The sequence below is a fragment of the Trachymyrmex cornetzi genome, unplaced genomic scaffold, assembly GCF_001594075.2.
Source record: "Trachymyrmex cornetzi isolate Tcor2-1 unplaced genomic scaffold, Tcor1.1 scaffold280, whole genome shotgun sequence".
In the NCBI taxonomy this organism is placed as follows: domain Eukaryota; kingdom Metazoa; phylum Arthropoda; class Insecta; order Hymenoptera; family Formicidae; genus Trachymyrmex; species Trachymyrmex cornetzi.
The window spans coordinates 199,732-210,789 of NW_017297483.1; the positions used below are offsets into that span (position 1 = coordinate 199,732).

The 11,058-nt window shown below is 31.7% G+C and overlaps 1 pseudogene; it reads right to left on the reverse strand.

Annotated features, from left to right (window-relative positions):
* Nucleotides 1-461: 461 nt before the first annotated feature.
* On the reverse strand, nucleotides 462-1,068 carry LOC108762203 (uncharacterized; annotated as a pseudogene).
* Between the last annotated feature and the right edge of the window lie 9,990 nt (nucleotides 1,069-11,058).

Below are 11,058 nucleotides of genomic sequence, written 5' to 3' on the forward strand. Positions count from 1 at the left end.
TCTGACGGCAACTACATTGACAGCTATGACCATCTATTGGTAAATTTCGGTTTCATATTTACATACCTGGTACATTAAGTAACGTTAAGTTGAATTTTCTATTACCGATATAAGTTATATCTTTATATTATTTTTGTATCTTTATATTACTTACGTCTATAGCTTTTAAGGTATCGTTTGAGTTGTTATCTGCGGAATAAATTATTTCATTAGCAATTGGTTTATATTCGTTAAACCATTCTTTATGTTTACGTGATGAGTCGCTCCGCTGTCTATTAGCCACGAATCATCTAACAGAGTATTATTTACTTCTAATAACAGTACGCTATTCTTATGCGCATTATATAACGCTTTTTGTTTTCTTTCACGTTAACCGATTTTGAATTACAATTATTCGCTAAGTGTCCTATTTTATTATATTTAAAGCATTTTCTTTTTTCTTCCTTACATTATTCTTTCACTTAATTATACGCCTCCTTTGGATGGTCCTCTGTTTGTATGCCTTCTTTTAGGATTCGACGTTCGTACTCATTCATCAGTATCTCTTTAATTTCGGTTGATTTGAATTTTTATCATCCAAATTTGCCAGGGCCATTACTATTCCATCATATGTATTTGAGAGACCTGATAACATAGCATAGGCTAAGTCGTCAGTCTAAATTCATATTCTACCTCATTTAAGCTGTCGCTTCAGCCTTGCCAAGTATGAATTCATTGTTTCGTTAGGTTCTAATTTTATTGATAACATCTGCTTCTTCAATCGTAGGATTTTTGTTCGTGACGTCGGTTCAAATATCCTTTGTAATGCTTCCCATGTCGCAGTCCAGTATATGGATTTGGTGTTCTGATTCCACGCCGAGAGCAATTGTTGCTAGGGCTTTATTTTCTTTATTCTTAAAGCGCTTTTCTTCTTCCGGTGTGGGTTCGGCCGGCAGGACAGTTTCGCCGGTTATGCTTCCACAACTCTCGTTGTATTACCGTCATCTTCATATTAAATTTCCATGACCGATAATTTGCACCATTTAGCTTATCGATGCGATCAACAATTTGCGATGATGATGAAGCCATTCTACTTATTTACTTCCCCTGTGTTAAAATTTGTTCACGCTTTGAGAAGTTCCCACGAGGTACTAGGTTATGTATACTCTTTTAATTGATAGTTTATATTTTTCTCACTTTTGGTGGTCTACGTCTTTGCTCTGGGCCCATAACCTTGTTAGCAGAGCTTATCTTTATTTAATTATGCGTGAATATATGTTGAGGAAAAGGGAAAATAACGTCTACTACTTGCTTGATATTTACAACGTGTGTATTAACGGAAAAGATTAAGAAGATCGATACAATGGCGACCACATCGATATCGAAATCGATATCTGCGAGTTAGCGCTTCTCGATAGCAGAGTGTATCAAATATACATCAGATTTTTTGTGACAAATCTTTTGTATCAAATATACATGGTATGTATTCAGTGTACATCTATGATGTATTATACAGTATTCATAACTAATGTTCATAAAAAGACTTATTTTTCCGTGTAAGATGTGATGATTTTCCGAAGGTTCTGGAGCAAAATATATAGGGCATTTGGAGGTTTATGCCTATGAGGACTTTTAATCGCGGCTTGACATGAGTTGAAAGATATTGAAATTTGAAGCAATTTGAGTGAAACCCATTTTCCTTATGATTTATGTGGGATTTTTGCTCATAATTGTGAGATCAAGACATCATTACTGCTCTCAACAGAAAAAAATGTTTAAAAAATGTTAAGAAAATTGTCCTTAATACGTGGCTAATAAATAAACAATAAAAACGGTTGAACATATGCCACACACTAGATCTTGTTAGTGAAATATCATTAATATATTCGTATATAAAATTAAAAGAATTACAATAATTATATCAGTTACAATATCAGATATAAAAAATCAAAGTATAAACGTTTCGGCCCTGAATGTGGCCATCTTCAGTATAAATAAAAACAATATATAAAATTATAAAGATATAAGAATTACAGATTAACGGTTACAATTAGAATATATAATAAAGTTTTTTAATTGTCAATGTATAAAATAACTCAATTTAATGTTATTGAGTATTCAGTCGTGAGATGAAATTATCAATTGATAAGAAAATTCCTCCAATGTAACTTAATGATTTTATTAATTCTATTAAATTTATTTTAAACTCAACTTATTTCCAATTTGAGAAGAAATATTTTAAACAGATATTCGGCATGCCTATGGGTTCTCTTTTATCGTCTATTATTTCTGATTTGGTTACGGAAGATATTGAAAGCAAGATTCATGCTACTATTGACATTGATATACCTATATACTACAGATATGTAGATGATATTTTATTAGCTTTACCTAAAGAAAACATTAAACAAACTTTAGAAATTTTTAACTCTCAACACAATCGAATTAATTTTACATTAGAAGAAAATGATGATAGTGTGAATTTTTTGGATATAACAATAAAAATAATAAATAATAAGATAATTTTTTACTTATATAAGAAACCTACTCATTCAGGGAGATTTCTAAATTTTCTTTCCAATCATCCTTTATGCCATAAAAAAGGTGTTATTTTTTCCTTAATTGATAGAATTATATATCTCTCACATCCTAATTTTCATACATTAAATATTTCTGATATGATTAACAATTTATTAAATAATGGGTATCCTTTAGATTTTCTTTTTAACAATTTAATAACAAATTAATTTTTAATTTCTTTTTAACAAATTAATAATAGAATTAAATCACTTAGTCATAAAAATAAATTGAAGCAAACGAATCAAAAAGACTTGAGTGACAATAATATTAAAATGTATAGCACTTTACCTTATGTTAAAAACTTTACAGAAAAATTTCAAAACGTTTACAGAAAGTATAATTTAAATATAGCATATAAACCAATTAATATAATAGTTTAAATAAATTTATTAAGACAGGCAAAGATAAGTTGGATAAAATGGATAATAGCAATGTGGTATATAAAATTAATTGTTTTAATTGCGATTGCTCATATGTCGGGCAAACAAAAAGAAAATTAAAAACTAGGATTAAAGAACATAAAGCCGACATTAGAAAATCTAATAACCATTCTGTAGTTTCTCTGCATCAACTTCAATATGGTCATCAGATAGATTGGGAAAATATTAATATTTTAGATTCAGAACGTCTATTTTATAAAAGATCTATCTCGGAAATGATTCATATCAAGAAGCAGGAAAATGGTATAAATAATCAGAACGACACAGAAAAATTACCTAATATCTATTTACCAATTATTCAATCTCTGTTTTGAATTTTTTTATTTTCTTCTTTTATTACATAATTTTAATTTTATAATAATAAATTCTGGTCACTCATTTATATGAGTTCTTTTCCTAATTTTGTCCCAATAGAATGTTTTTCATTCCTACATCACATTTTTCCCCTTCTCTTTAAATTTGGATGTCTTCTATTCTGAGGTATATATATCTCTGAGTTCAACTAGAGGTAACACTTTACGTTAATTTTTGAAAGAATAAAGAGATAGGGATATATCTTCCATGATCAAATAACTTTACGGATTTTTCAAGATATAGGTAAGATTATAGTTTTCACACTTTTTAATATTGTTTTGTAAAATGTAAAGACAATATCTAATTGAGATATACATTTTAGTTTGGCAATTATATCTTGATGTTACTATCCTTCTAAATAATATTGTACATTGGAGGAATTTTCTTATCAATTGATAATTTCATCTCACGACTGAATACTCAATAACATTAAATTGAGTTATTTTATACATTGACAATTAAAAAACTTTATTATATATTCTAATTGTAACCGTTAATCTGTAATTCTTATATCTTTATAATTTTATATATTGTTTTTATTTATACTGAAGATGGCCACATTCAGGGCCGAAACGTTTATACTTTGATTTTTTATATCTGACATAATTATTGTAATTCTTCTAATTTTATATACGAATATATTAATGATATTTCACTAACAAGATCTAATGTGTAGCATATGCTCAACCGTTAAGAAATTTTAAAAGTTTAATACTATAGGGACTATGAGTACATATAAAACTTTTACCTTGAAATAAAAGAAGTTAACAGGCATCAATGTAATCGCGGTGATTACTATTACGAAACTCCTCCAATACTTCGCAATACTCAACTTGTTATAAAAAGCATCGCAAAAGATTGGATAATAAATGAAGTATGTAAGAAAGCATATGGCTAATATGACGTATAGGCAAGAGAGGTATGGCCTAGGATGTCCAACAGGATATTCGAACAAACCCAAACCGAAAAATGAACCGAAGATTATTATTGGTGCCAATGCAGCCTGTAGCGTTTTCGTCATAGCTTCCAGGTCGTCGCCAAGTAGTTTGAATTAATTATTGCTGCACAAAACACGAACGTATATTAATACTTTTTGTAAGAATTTCTGAAATAGTTTTTGCTAATCCTCTAGAAACTTTGTGAGAATTACTATGTAAGGTGCTTATATTGAAGGATGTATGTACACATCAACTAACAAGTACTGAGTGACAGAATAAACACATAGACGATCTAGATTAACTTGCTTACTTCTCGCTAAATTTTTTTTTATATTCGTGTGTATTATTATATTACGGATTATAATCAACCATAAACGTAACTATCCTTGCAATATTATATTAAGCCTCAACGTATTCATTGAATATTTTTTATCTACGATACTTTTAATGACGTGTCGTCTTTAGTTGAAGCTAATAACTTCGATAAAGTGTTTTATGATTAATATGTAGAATTTAATGCGCACAATAGTTTTTTTTGCAAATTAAAGGTACGTAAAATTATTCTTGTAATAATAATATTATTACAATTAACTTTATAACAATATAAATTATTATGCATTGTTCATTATTAAGAATAATAGTTATTCAGTCTTGAGACGCAAACTACCGCAGTAATATCACTTACGAGTTAATTGACTAGCAATTTAACAATTTGATGCTTTACTGCATCTTAAAAAGATCTTAATAATGCTGAGTGACATAATAAAATCTGTAAGTGATTAATTCTTATTGCGAAAAATATTATCTTGGCTGGGAGTTGAACTTGGACCTCTTAGAACCCTCATACGGAATGCAAGAGATCTGTGTTCGACTCACGACCGAGATAATGTTTTTCACAATAAAAATTAATTAATATCTTTATTTTAGACCGTATATGTGAGAAACACAATCAATACTAGAAATTTAAAATGCCTATTACGGTCGATGCTGGATCTTCGTTGCTTAAATAATTCAATCTTGAATTATTAATATATACTATATATGTACTTGCATATACAGGGTGGTCTACTTAAATCGAACATATTGAATATCTCGCTTATTTTTGATGATATAAAAAAATGTTTCATATGAAAGTGGAAGGGTTTCGAGGGGAACGTATTTTGGTTATGTTGGTTTTTTTCTAGGTGGAGGCACCAAAAAAATATGAAGGTCAGTTTACGAGATATTTTAAACTTTATTCTGGCACATATTAACATAAAATGTTAAATAACTCGTAAACTATTAACTTTTTGATAATCGTACCTTAATACTTTTATGAACAGAATAATGAGATGAATCAGTTGGTGGAAAGAAAAACACACATAGTTGCTTATTTAAAAAAATTATCCAATAGTTGCTTATTTTAAAAAATTATCCATTTTGCATACATATTTTTTTAAAACAACGATATGTTTTCTTTACACCAACTGATTCATCTCATTATTCTGTTCATAAAAGTATTAAGGTACGATTATCAAAAAGTTAATAGTTTACGAGTTATTTAACATTTTATGTTAATATGAGCCAGAATAAAGTGTAAAATATCTCGTAAACTATTGGTTTTTTGATATTACTACCTGAATACTTTTGTATTCAGAATAATTAGAGAAATCATGATTATTTAACCGACTGTCGAAATGACAAGATATATATCGTTCTCGCAGTTATTTTTTAAAATTTGACGATAATTTATAACTAGACTACGGAACTTTATGCAAAATACTTAACTGAATATTAACTATCGGACAGTTTTAGCAGTCAATCGTTGTTCGTTAAAGAGTTATTAAAAGGTAAAGTAAAAAGATTGAGATTGCCATCTGTAAATTTACAAAATTGCAAAATATGCATTTTATGCAAAACATTCAATTAAGTATTTTGCATAAAGTTCCGCAATCTATTTATAACATATTAACGAGTTACAAAATGTTAAATAAGAGAAATTCAGTGTAGAAGCGTCGACTATGTGAGCTTGAGTTCTCATTGCCACTCAGCTTTCTAACTTTGTGAGTATGTGACTTACCTCACAACAGTAAACGGTTCAATATTTAACAGGGAAAACGTTGGAGATATCATTTTGTCATGCAGTACTCCAATCGTTACGCTAGGGTGAAAGATTGCTGATGAAGACTCAAACCATGAGTGGAAACGTTCAAAGTTAAGGTTTATATATCTAGTATTGAGAAAAATTGCGCTAACTGATAACCAGCGTCGACTCCTATTGCCTGTAATATATTAGTGTAGTTAGTTAATCATCATTGAAATAAAATTTGTAAAATACAGCTTCTTTTAATAGAAATGACCTCAAAGTATAAATTAACCAAAATAAACAGGGATTATGTATAATGGTAAATTTTAATCTTTTTATAGATCGACGTGTTTTTAAAGCATATATTTAGGAACATAGTATTTGATACAGATCGACTGTGATCGACGCTGTAGCGGCATCACAGCAAGTTTATAAAGCTAAAAAGTTCGAACGGGCCGTGTGACGTAAACATCATTGCGCAATTGTCGTGGAGCTACTAAAGGAAGGTAGAAATTTTCAAAAGTTTTATCACCTCTTGGGAATCGTTTTAGTTCTACATTTTCTTACATATTTTTCTTTGTAAAAATCAAAAACCATCACCATAATAACGCCAGACTTAAAGAAAAATTAATACATCGAAATAAAGTGAATATAATCCTTCTTCGCATCGGTATAAAACCCTTGTCAGTTATGCTTCAATAATTTATTTATGAAATTAATTCCAAATTAGATTTAATGCGAATAATATATTTGTGTTGCACTACAAAACGTTAATTAGATTATACTTTTCATATTATAATATTTGTCATTTCGATACTTTTTCCCCCATTCCAAGCGTTGCTTGAACTGAAGAAATATATTCTGTAGTTACTAGTTATACATTTTATATGTAAAAAAGTAGATATTTTGTATTATTTTCTTTTGTAATAATAAATATTTGTTAAATCTGTATATTGCATATGTTAATCACAAAGGCATCATCTAAACTAGAAATGTGAATATAAGATCTAAATTCAGTTAAATTTAACATTATAAATGTGTCAATTTAATATATAAAATTTATTTTTAAATTATGTTAAAGTATTACGTTTCTTGTGTTAATTTTTTACATAATATTTGTATTACTTTCTAACACACTTATTTTATGTTACATTAATACAAAAATTTGAGTGGACCATTTGGGACATGTAAAATGTGTCAAATTTAACCCAAATTTTTTTACTGTATATGTATATATATATATATGAAATATTAAGTTATTTAACAATTGAAATATTACAGAAAAGGACAAAATACATGCTTGTGTACTTTGTGATTCATGTCTCAGCCTCCTCTGCCATAAAAAAATTCTGCTGACGTCTATGTTCACGTTCGTGTTTCATGTCATGCGGGAACCCAGCACTATGCTTAACTTCCATTAAGGTTCTTATTGTTTATAAGAGAGAGAGTTATTTCTGTTTACGCGATTGACATTGCACGATCCGTATCGGTCGCCGTTTGAACACGAGACGTGCCTGGACGTGACATCATTGATTCATGCACTGAGAAAAATTTCGAACGCTTTATCCGTTCAAAAAGTAACAAACGGATATTTCCGATTGATTTTGATCGGATTTATAAGACTATCCTATCAAATTATATCGGATAGTCCTATAAATCCGATAAATTTGATCGGATGGTCCTAAAATTTGATCGGATAGTCTTATAAATCCGATCAAAATCAATCGGAAATATCCGTTTGTTACTTTTTGAACGGACATTTTTCTCAGTGTGCGCGCAAGCATATTTTTGCTCCTTTCTTTTTAATGTTTCGATTGTTAAATAATTACGTATCTTTTTCATATATATGATAATAATAAAATTGACTAGTTTTTTGCACAAAGTCGCATTTGATTCATTTTGTTCGGCTTACTTGTTACGAAGAAATAATCATTTAGTTTCATTCCTCGTTGGTCACCATGTATATTTGCAGAATTATTTATCAAATAATGTTTTCCTATTAACTATGGATGCTTTCCATTTCATGCATAATGCATATATTATCTTTGTAGTTCATCAAATATAAACAAGATTAAATGGAACATCATGCGCATTATGGATGGAACAGAATGTATCATCATCTATGTGCTGTCAGGTACTTATTACAAAGCAATATAACATACAGAAATTCAAATTAACCCATTGCAATAACGTCTATGCACTTCTCAACGCTATATTGACAGTCAAGAGAAGACATTTTCTCGTTATGACACATATCACTTTGTTCCACTTTGCTACAAGATACAACACGTACGACAAAAGAATACAGCATATTTGCTCGACCTATGTTTATTAGCACAATTATTGAGCTGCTGTAGTGTGCTAAGGTTAATGTTAATCAAAATTCTGATAATAATGCGCCTATCTAAATGCGATCTAATAAATCCATCTGAAAAGTACGAAGGTGAATCAAATATAAACCGAACTTATTATGTACGTGCCGTGATGTGAACGAAGATGGGTGCGGCTTCTAAGCGTTACAGTTAGCGGCCGTGGTCCGATTCATGCTGACAACGCTCTTGAGCATCTTTCGTCTTCGTTTATTTGGCAAACAACAAGAATGAAATGATTTTTAAGCATTGTGAGCCTGAATTAGACCGCGGCCAGGGATGCCTGAAGGAGATCCCCCAGTAGAGGACACCACACTACCGCTCGTTTAGTCAATACACTACGTCAGAGCAAGAGGTACCCCTCGCCTGTTGCGCAATGGGTTATTATCAAGTTTCTTACGACAAAGGGTGTAAAACCGTTCAAAATTTTGAAAAGGCTTAAGGTACAGTTCGGGGACAACACTCTTAAGATGATTCAAGTGTACGCGTGGCACAAACAATTTTTAGAAGGACGAGAAGCAGTTGACAATGAAGGTAACCGACGCCGGTTTTAGCTGGAAAGGTTCTTGCAACTGTATATTTTTATTTCAAAAGAATTTTGTATATTGATTTTCTCCATGAATGTTATACTGTGAACGCCGCATATTACTGCCAACTTTTGGACGAAACAAAACTTGCATATTGTCGGAAAAGACGCGAATTTCCAATACGAGAGGTTATCTAGCTGCACGATAATGCTCGGTCCTATACAGCTGCCAAACTCGATAAAAAAGTGAGAATTTCTTATGGACTACACTGGAACACCTTCCGGACTTATCGCCCTGCGATTATTATTTGTTTGGACATCTTAAAAGAATCACTCGGAGAACAGAGATTTGATGACGATGTTCCTGATAAAGTGATCTTGCGCAATTAACTGATGTCACAGCCACCTATATTTTACGATAGTGAAATAAAAAAACTACCTATCTGTTGGGAAAAATATGTTTCTAAGTTCGGAGATTATATAGAGAAATAACTTTGTACGTTTGTATTTTTATAGAGCAATAAATTAAAAAAAAATAAATTCGGTTTGTATTTGATCCACCCTCGTATTAAACACATTTTTATAATATTATATTAGGTGTTGAACTTATTAATAATTCCTGCCGCTCGCTACTAGAGGGTGCTGGCTCCAACGCTGGCGAGTTTTGACGATGAAGTCATATGTCTTTTGTAGTTTAGACATCGCTGAAAGTGATTCAATCCTCACAGGTTAGATTTCTCGACGCCAAAGAGATTTTCCAATCGATTGAAAATAAATTGCGATAAGCTGTCTTTCAGACGTGTGCTTCTTCACTACTTCGACCTCAAGAAAATCGCAACTGAAGCGCATCGCTTATTATCCGAAGTATATGGTGATGAAACTCCATTGGAAAGAACATGTAGAGTTTAGTTTGAATGCTTCCAAAACGTTGATTTTGATGTGAGAGACAAAGAACCTCCAGGACAGCCGAAAAAATTTGAAGATTTCAAGCTGCAAGAATTGCTTGATGAGAATCCAGCTCAAACGCTTTTAGAATGGTCGAAACAGTTAAATGTTACTCCAAAGGCCGTCTCAAAACACTTGCATGTCATGGGAAAGATCCATAAGGAAGGGAGATGGCTACCACATGAGTTGTCAGAAAGTGTCATTTCAAATCGTTTGACTATTGCGACTTCTTTGCTTGCCAAGCAAAGAAAAAAAGAGTTTTTTGTGGCGCATCGTGACTGGCGATGAAAAACGTATTTATTTTGATAATTCCAAGCGGAAAAATCATGGGTGGACACCGGCCAACCATCCGCTTCAACGCCGAAGAGGAATATTCACGGGCAAGGCAAGACCTTAGGTTTGTTCGCGTCGCATGCTCCAACATACTCTTCCCATAGCTCCTACTCACTCTATCAAGCGCGTTGGAGTGAGTAGGAGCATATTGGAACATATTAGAGCATGCGACGCGAACAAACCCCTTGCTGTGCGTTTAGTGGGACCAGGAAGGTGTGCTGTATTACGAACTCTTCGGTCCAAATGAAACCGTTACAACTGATCGCTACAAATAACAATTATACCGACTGAATGACGAATTGATGCAAAAAAGATCATCCGTAACCAACAATCGACGCAAAGTCATTTTGTTGCATGATAACGCTCGACCGCATGTCGCGCAAAACGTGAAGCAGGCACTTCTAGAGCTTGAATGGGAAGTTCTCCCGCATCCAGCATACTCTCCAGACTTAGCACCATCGGATTACCATCTCTTCCGATCGATGCAACACACACTTACGGACACACACTTCTCCAGTCACAACGAAGT